Source organism: Dendropsophus ebraccatus, chromosome 13, assembly GCF_027789765.1.
Source record: "Dendropsophus ebraccatus isolate aDenEbr1 chromosome 13, aDenEbr1.pat, whole genome shotgun sequence".
In the NCBI taxonomy this organism is placed as follows: Eukaryota; Metazoa; Chordata; class Amphibia; order Anura; family Hylidae; genus Dendropsophus; species Dendropsophus ebraccatus.
Genome location: NC_091466.1, coordinates 27,989,516 through 27,999,707, shown reverse-complemented (window position 1 = coordinate 27,999,707; position 10,192 = coordinate 27,989,516).

The following is a 10,192-nucleotide window of genomic DNA, read 5'->3' as shown; positions in this document are numbered from 1 at the left end:
GTGTGTGTGTGTGTGTGTGTGTGTGTAGAGAGAAAGAGTCAAGGAAAAGCAGCTGCACCTTCCAGTGGACAACCAGACAACATGTGACACAAAATAGGTAACCCCTGAGCTCCTTCAGCCGTGCAGAGAAATAAGTTACAACAAACACAGTAGTGACATCTAGTGGGAAAAACACCAACTACAGTAAATACCCTACATAAGTGCAATAAATGCTATATGTACAGAGATCCACAATAGTACTCTAGGAATACTGATCAGTTGACAATATGAAAAGATGAACCATCACATCTCTAAGACCCATAACTAGCCCTAACCTAGATATTAGTCTTAAAGACATGTGGCTGTGTTTGTCTTTTCATATTGTCATTAGTGATCAGTATTCTTACCTTTTCTTTTGTTCTGATTTATTTAGAGATAACAGAAATGAAGCGTAGTGTTTTAAGTGGTGCACAGAAAAGGAAAAAAGCTGCAGAGGAGAAAGAAAAAACAAGCAAACTTCCAAAATTAACTTCTTGGTTCAATCCAAGTATAGTCCCAGTCGCTAGTACTGCTCCCTGCATGCCATCCATATCCACAACCCCTCCTGTATCCAGCCATCCAGTTTCAGCAGACAAAGTTGCAGGGACATGTGATGATACCATTGTTGAGGACATTCCACAAGAGGAAATATCCGAATGTGAAGTGTCAAAACAACTTGAAATCCAGGACACAGATCCAGGGTTATGGGACCTTAACAATCCCAAAACTGTAGATTACTGGATTCGAAGCGGGCCAACATCATGTCAGAATCATGATGGAAATCTTTCAAACTCACGCAGAGTATATAAAGGAGAGGGAGGAGAGAATTCTCAGACTAGATATTTATCAAAAAACATGTTTAAACGTGATCTGCGGAATGGCGAGAGTATAAAACGTGAATGGCTACTGTATTCACCATCCCAAGGCCGTGTATACTGTTTTGTATGTCGCCTGTTTTCCAAGACAGAATCTCCCTTTGCTACAGTAGGATTTAATGATTGGAAACACAGCAATGTTATTGTACAACATGAAAATAGTGAAGAACATCACAAGTGCATGACAGCATATCTGAGTCGGCATAGAGAAAGTGGAAATGTAGATACTTTATTACTTCAAAGTATTCACTCACAGCAAGAGTATTGGCAAAAAGTGTTGACACGTGTTGTTTCTGTGATTCGCTTTCTTGCTTCCAGAGGTTTGGCATTTCGTGGAGAAAATCAAACAATTGGCTCTGCAAAAAATGGAAACTATTTAGGTATTCTAGAGCTGTTGAGTGAATTTGACCCTTTTTTAGAAGAACATCTCAAACTGCATGGGAATCGAGGAAAGGGAAACCCATCATATTTGTCGGCAAACGTTTGTGAGGAATTTATTGATATAATGGGACAACAAGTTCTGTGTGTTATTCTTCAAGAAATAAAAGAATCTAAGTATTTTTCAATAAGTGTGGATTCTACTCCTGACATCTCACACACAGATCAGTTGACATTTACAATCCGCTATGTTCGAGGATGTGGGCCGGTAGAACGTTTTCTTAAGTTCATCCCCATATTTTCTCATGGAGCAAAGACTCTAGCAGACACTGTTGTGGATTTCCTTAATCACAACAAAATTCCACTATCAAACTGCCGTGGTCAGTCATATGACAACGCTTCAAATATGTCTGGACGTTATACTGGATTGCAAGCGAGGATAAATCAACTGAATGAGTTCGCTATCTATGTCCCCTGTGCAGGACACAGTCTAAACTTGGTGGGAGTAAAAGCAGCAGAGTGTTGTATGCAGACTGTTAAATTCTTTGACTTTGTTCAGCATCTGTATTCCTTCTTCTCTGCCTCTACATATCGATGGAACGTTCTTTCAACTTCTTTAGGAAAAGATGTTGTGGTCAAGCGTTTGTCAGACACAAGGTGGTCATCACATTATAATGCTGTTCATGCTTTATATGGTGGTTTTGAGAAAATTAAAGATGCACTGGATTCTGTATCTGCTGACAATCAACAAGAAATGAATGCAAGACGAGAGGCAGAAGGATTGAGTGGGAAAATGGAGGACCTTGAAACCATCTTCCTCACAATTCTTTGGAATGACATTCTTGAAAGAGTGGACAAAACAAGTAAAGTTTTGCAGTCAGAGGATGTAAACATACTTGTCGCCACAAATCTTCTTGAGTCTTTGAAAAGCTATCTTCAGGAAATTAGAGAAAAGTTTACAGAATATGAAGATAAAGCCAGAAGTAGGTGCCCAGATTCTGATTTCAGAGAGGTAAAAAAACGGGACCGAAAACGAAGTGTTCGTCTTACTAGATATGATGGATCAGAAGAAGAAGTACTTCTCAGTAAAAGTGAGAAGTTTAAGGTGGAAACATTCCTTCCTGTTATGGACTCTCTAATTCCTGAACTGACAAAACGTGCAGAAGCTTATTCAGTGATTGGAAATCTGTTTTCTTTCTTCAGTGAATTAAAAACGATAGCTTCGGATGACTTAAACAAAAAATGTCAGGATCTTGCTAATAAATATCATGAAGATCTTGATGGCGAAGACCTTTTAAATGAATGTAGACATCTCAAGCAATACATTGCTCTTGATGAAACTTGTGATACTCTTCCTGCATTGTACAGAAAAATAATTTCAGAAAACTTGACATCTGTGTTTCCCAATGTTGAAATTGCACTCAGAGTGTTCATGTGCATGATGGTGACCAACTGTGCAGGAGAACGTTCATTTTCCAGGCTGAAACTTATCAAAAATCAGCTCCGCAGTACAATGGGGCAGCAACGTTTGAATTGGCTTTCGCTCATGTGTATGGAAAATGACATCCTGAAGACAATTGACTTTAAGCCAATTATAAAGGAATTCTCTGACAAAAAATCTCGCAAATTTAGTTTGTTAAATGAAACTATAAATAAATAGGCTGCTCTGCCAAATGTTGCACTGGTTTGAAAATAAACCCTGCAGATTGCTGTTGGAAAGCACTTCCATTGCGTTTTTTGGATACTTGATGCCAACCTGGTCTGGTTTGGTGCGGCATGCATGCACAGTTATTTTTTTGTTTCTGTGCTGCTTAGAGACTGTGTTGTGACTTAAAGTTTATGTTAACTATAATTTGTATTTTTTTATTGTAAGTTATTGTACTGGCTAGGGCGGGGTTGCAAAGATGGGGGGGGTTTGATGGCAACTGCCACCGGGGGGGGGGGGGGGGGGCCCAATTCACACCTCTGCCCAGGGGCCCATAATGCTGTTAAGACGGCCCTGCTCTCCATAGCTGTAACCCCTCTCTTCCCAGACATAGAGTGCTGCATGTATGTGCCTGCTCATTCCTTCATGCTCTCTGCAGTCTCTGTCCGCCCTTGTGTTTCCCATCCTCTTCATTACTGCACAGTAACTTATAATATCACAGATTCTGCTGTTTCTGAATGTTTGCTTCATTTGTTTTCCATGTTATTCACCCAGCATACAGGACAGAAGAAGTGGTACTGTGCACTGTGTGTATATATACTGAGGGTTACACCCAGCATAAAGGACAGAAGAAGTGGTACTGTGCACTGTGTGTATATATACTGAGGGTTACACCCAGCATACAGGACAGGAGAAGTGGTACTGTGCACTGTGTATATACTGAGGATTACACCCAGCATACAGGGCAGGAGAAGTGGTACTGTGCACTGTATATATACTGAGGGTTACACCCAGCATACAGGGCAGGAGAAGTGGTACTGTGCACTGTATATATATAACATCAGTATGTATGCCCTGGGCAGTGGAGGGGCCCGCTAGGCTGAGGCTCATAGTCTGAGCCTGGCAGGCCCCTGTGTTGCCCGGGGCCCCTGTGCAGCCGTAGCGGCTGCACAAGTGATATGTCCACCACTGAGTATGAGGGAAGCCAGGCGGCCTCTGGTGTGATACACTCAGATGAGTTGCTGTATCTAACTCTCCTATGTAACACACAGCACTACACTATTGTATATTAGTGTGTGGTGTTGGGTTTGGGCACAGTTATTTGGTGTGAGACGATACCAGCAGCCCAGGGGGTTAGTATATGTGATGTTGGGTATTGTGCACAGATGAGGTTAGGAGGGTTATTAGTGTGGTTGTGGTTTGCACATGTGGCTGTTATTACACTGATGTGTATGGGGAGAATGAGGCTGGAGCAGCTAATACCTGGGTGGACTTGTATATACTGTCTCTACACCCTACAGCTATACGGTATTTATATTATTGTCGTTGTTATTATTGTTGTAATAATTTGTTTGTATGTAAAAGATTTACAGAAACACACAGCACAGCCCCCCATTGTTGTGTATATATGAAGAGGGGGTCAGTAAGGAGAACAGTCTCAGTAAAATGGGATAAATTGGCAGAAAAAAAACTCTTTATATATCTTAATATAAAACTTCTAACAAAAATGCCTGATTTTAATATTTTTAATAACTTCACAAAATACATGAGAACAGCAGGTAACCAAATTCTATTGGCCTATTTCTGCTTCGGACATTTATACAGTAAAATACACAGATATTGTAACATGATACCGAGACAGAACCTCTTTATTTTTATGTAGAACAAATCAATTTTTTTCTTTTCCAATAATAGAATATCTATCTATCTATCTATCTATCTATAGTATCTATACACATTATCCACATATTGTTGGTGCATTTCTTTCCTCACTCACAAGACTATGGAATTCTGTTGATCACTGACATCACAAAGGAAAGCTGATGACATCACAAAGGAAAGGCTATGACATCACATAGACATTGTACACTTAGCTGCACAGGTAACATTCCATCAGTTGATAACTGCCGCTCAGCAGAGATACATGGGAGGGATCGCTCTCACTTACTGATATCATCACTTGGATTGGATCATCGATATAGATTTGACCACAACCTAAAATGAAGGCAAAAAACAAGAGGAATCATCTAGAAGGAGACACAGAAGAGAAGGAGAAGAATTATGGAGAGGACGAGAGGAGAGACAAGGACAGAGGAGATGAGGATGATGGCCAGGAGCAGCCAACTACAACCAAGAAGCCAAGAAAGAACCGTGTCTTAGCCTGCCTGCAAAGTGCCTGGGCCCGGATGACATGTAAGAAGAGGAAATCTTCCAGCCACAGCATTATCATCCCTCTGATGGACGCCACAGGTAGGACCAACAACTGGAATTGTACATGCATCCTTAGGGCTCCATAGAACACACACAGTGGGGCTGATTCATGGGAATAGCGCCCCCACACAGTAGTTACCCCCTCCAGTAGTGGCTGTAAGCTGCATGGTGTCCTGTGAACCACTCACCTTTGTTGTCCCCACCCCATTAGGTAATTTTAGTATTTGGGGCCTTGTTGATCGGTTTTACTCGTCTTCCTAGGGATGCGTGAGGCAGGCAGCCATCTTTTATATCCCAGGAATATAAACTGAAGCTGCTGTCCATAGAAGTTTATCGTCCTTTTTCACTTTTATTGTGGGATGTGTGGATGTTTTTCATGCCCCACGTTCACCATACAGGATAAAGAACATTGGGGGAGATTTATCAAACATGGTGGAAAGTGAAACTGTCTCAGTTGCCCCTAGCAACCAATCAGATTCCACTTTCCATTCCCAACAGACTCAGCTAGTACAATATACTACAATACTATAATATATGTATAATAAAAGTAATGTATTGCAGTGTACATTCATTGTGGTTTTCTCTGTGACAAAAGGGCATTAAAGCGGCAGTACATGGCATATGGCCAGAAACTAGGGACGGAATTTCACACCTATTTGCAATGTTTTCCGCTTTCCCTCTCTGTAGCATCACTAACCCCATCACCCACTTGTAGATGTAGGAACCTCTGAACCACCTGTGTAGTGTGTGGCCCCTCTGTGAGCCTTCTGTAGTATTAGGATTCCCTGTGCTCCATCTACAGTATTAGGACACCCTATGTGCCCCCCCTGTAATATGAGGAGCCATTGTGCCTCCTCTGTAACATAAGAACTTTCTGTAACCCTATACCACTAATATATATCTCTTGGAGGTATAATAACCCCTCTGTACCCCCTTTATAGCACTGGGACCTGTTTTGCCCCCTCTGTGGTATTAGGATGTATCTGTATTATAACAATGCCTCTGTGTCCCCTCTTTAGTACTAGGGCCCCTCTTTGATATTTGGACCCACTATACCTTCTGTGTAGTAGTAAAGCTGTCTCTGCCCCCTCTGTAATAATAGGATGCTTCGGAGCCCCCTCTGTACTATACAATCTCCTCTGTGCCCCCTTTGTAGTATTATGACATGCTGCGTCCCCTCAGTGGAATTAGGACCCCTCTTTGCCCCCTCTGTAGTATTATTACCTCTGTGTCCACTCTGTAAAAATAAGCCTCCTATATTCCCTATATGACCTCTTTCTATTAATTCACACATCTATCCTTTTCCTTTGTAACAGATAGCCGTATACAGGAAGCCATACTGCAGGAGCACCAACTACTGTGTGACCAGTACCACAACCTGGATGACCTGAGGGCCCTATACTACGCTGAACAAGAAGCCACGTTAGAGGACTACCAACGATGGTGTGACCAAACCAACAACATGGATGACATATGTGCCTTGCACTATGTGGGCCAAATAGCCATGGAAGAGGAATATCAGGAATTGTGTGACTGGATTCATAGCGTGGAGTTCCTGTATGCCCAGCACTATATGGCACGATATGAAGAGAAGCATCAACAGGAGACCGAAGAGGAAGGACCGAAGAAGGATCACAACGGACCGAAGAAGGACCACGACGGACCAAAGAAGGACCATGAAGCCAAGAAAAGTGCCAAGATCCCGTTCTTAGCCCAACTGCAAAAATGTTGGGAATGGATCATTAATTCAAGATGGAGAGGAACATCTAAACTCAATGAAGAACGTTCCTGTGAAATGCCAGGACCCAGTAACATCAGGAATCCGTCATCCAAAGAAGACCCTGACAACTCTAAAGAGACCTCACCTGTTACAGTCCCCCTAACATTGGACTGCTTCACCTTCTACCATTCACTGGGAGAAGGAACCTTTGGTAAAGTCCTCTTGGCAAAAGACATCATCCGCACTGAATTTGTTGCCATTAAAGTGACAGAGAAGAGGCATGTCAGCTTTAAAGAACGCCATATCCTGCAACTATCTCATGAAAGCCCATACTTGATGCATGGCTTGGCCGCCTTTCACACGCCAAACTTTGCCTGTTATGTGATGGAACTGGCCACCGGAGGGGACCTGTTTGAATTTATCAAAAAGCACTCGCCTCTTGATACCGACACAGTAAAGTTCATCACAGCCGAAGTGGTATGTGGCACAGAGTTCCTGCACAGAAGAAATATTATCCATCGGGACCTGAAGCCAGAAAATATACTTCTCACCAGAGAAGGCCACATAAAAATAACAGATTTCGGCTTTGCTGTGACAAATGCTTATAGCCTGACCAGAACTGTGTGCGGAGGTACACCAGGATATGCAGCCCCAGAGATGATAAAACGCCAGCTACATGGGAGAGGAGTCGACTATTTCGCCATTGGCGTCATCCTCTACAATCTCTTGACCTTCAAGCGTCCATTTTATGGAAGAGACCAGACCGAAACAGAAATCTCTGTCCTCTGTCATACTCCAGACTACCCAAAGTCCCTTACTGACGACGCAGTTAACATCTTAAAAAGCCTGCTGCGTAAAGACCAGTTCGAGCGGCTGGGAGTCAAAGAGGACATCAGGAGCCATCCATTCTTCTCGGATATCAATTGGGAGGACGTGGAAGCCGGGAGAATTGTTCCACCAGCAATTATGATGACATCCTCTGTTGACCTCAATGCTGAAGAACCTATGAAATTTGCTGAACCACCAAACGTCATCAAAGCTGAAGATCAGCAAATGTTTAATAAGTTCAGCTTTGTGTGCCCGGAGTGGTCAAATCAATATCATCCTGTCATTACTGACAAAGAAGATGCTGATAATGATGATGACGATATCTACATGTAGAGCATCACCTGAACTGATCTCAGCTCCAATCTAAATTTCAAATTAACTTAACTTAACTTAACTTAAATCTTAACTGGACTTAAATCTAAATTAGACCAGACTTAAACCAACTAAGCCAACTAGACTTAAACTTAACTAAAATTCTGGTTAAGCACAAGCTACGTAAGACTTTGTAGAGCTTGTGGGAGGGTGGGAGGGCTCCCTCTTTGTGCCTTCACCTTGACGTGGTGAGGGAGCTTGCGTGCCTTAGTGATCCATTGAGCTAAGCTGGCTGGAGTTAATGCTCCTGGTGGGGTCTCCCGAGCTAGAAAGGTCAATGGGGAGAGGCCAGACTAAGTAAGGCACCCAGTACAAAGGGCTCTAAATCTACTTTTCTCTCTCATAAAAACGCAATAGATAGATATCAGAATAACCAGACAAGTGCAGCGCTTGAAGGAGAGCAACTCAGAAGGCGACTAAAGTCTTATCCAGGCTTAGAAAAACATGTCCGCTTTCTTCCAGAAACAGCACCTCTCCTGCCCTCAGTTTGGCTCAGGTTTAGCAGCTCGGTTCTATTGAAGTGAATGGAGCTCAATTGTAGTACCACACACAACCGGAGGACAGGGCTGGTGCTGTTTTTGCAAGAAAGTAGCTGTGTTTATTCTTATCCTGGATAACCCCTAAGTTAGAGTAGGTATGGAACCTAGTGTACGGGACTCATCCAGACCTAGGAGCAGGGCTGGACTGGGACTAAATAGCAGGCGCGGCAGTGATATCCCAGCAGCCCATATTCAATATAATCCCTGCCATATGACAGAAAATACACAATGTCACACAATACCTAGGATGGAGTCAACTATCACTTCTCACATTCATTTGTAAATTACACTATGAACAATACAAGAAAAATAAAATAGCTAGGATTTACCTAATGACATGATCATGTGTGTACTACTACTATACAAGCACATATATGACCAATAATACCGCCATACAGTGGTCAGATACAATGTCTACACAGGATCTGTACAACACTACAACTATACAAGCACTTATATATGCAAAAATATTGCCATACAGTGGTCAGATACCAGCTATAGGATCTGTACATTACCACTATACAAGCACATATATGACCAATAATACCGCCATACAGTTCTCAGATACAATGTCTACACAGGATCTGTACAACACTACCACTATACAAGCACCATATATCCAAAAGTACCGCTATACAGTGGTCAGATACAATGTCTACATAGGATCTGTACACTAATATTATAATAGCACTCATATAGTCAATAATAGTTAGTGTATGATACCAATGTGGTGATATATTTAAGCTCAACTAGGTAAAATTCTCTAGAGAAAATGTTTTCTTTAAAATTTACTAGTGTCAGAAAGTTATATAGATTTGTAATTTACTTCTATTTAAATATTTCCTGTCTTCCAGTACTTAGCAGCTCCTGTATGTCCTGCAGGAAGTGGTATATTGTTTCCAGTCTGTGCTGCCACCTCTGTCCATGTCAGGAACTGTCCAGAGCAGTAGCAAATCCACATAGAAAACCTCTCCTGCTCTCTAGGCTTGAAAGAATACACCACTTCCTGCAGGACATACAACAGATGATAAGTACTGAAAGACTTGAGATTTTTTTAGCCTCTTAAAGACAGAACCCAAAATGGCCTTAAGGACCGGACCAAATTTCAGGAATATGACGTGTGTCACTTTATCCATTAATAACTTCAGGATGCTGTTACCTATCCGGCTCATTCGATACTTACAGCCTATCTTTATGAAAAACCCCAAAATAACGTGAAAAATTGCATTTTTTCTAACTTTGAAATTTTGTGCTAAGGACAATGGTTATGCCACATAAATTATATATTAAATAGCATAAGCAATATGTCTACTTTATGTTGGCGGCATTTATTAAACTTGCCTTCAACTTTATAAGACAATAGAAGCTTCAAAGTTTAGCAGCATTTTCACAAGAGTTTCATAATCTGATTTTTCAAGGGACCAGTTGACGCTTAGGCTGGGTTCACACGCTGTAACTGTGCGGCTGTATTTTTTATGCGGCTGTAAATGTGCGGGTGAAACTCCGGCCGTGGGAAAAAATAGACATGCGGCTCAAAACATACGGTCATTTACTTGGAAATCTGGTTCAACTAAAAATAACAAATAAAATGTTAAGAAAGTGATGG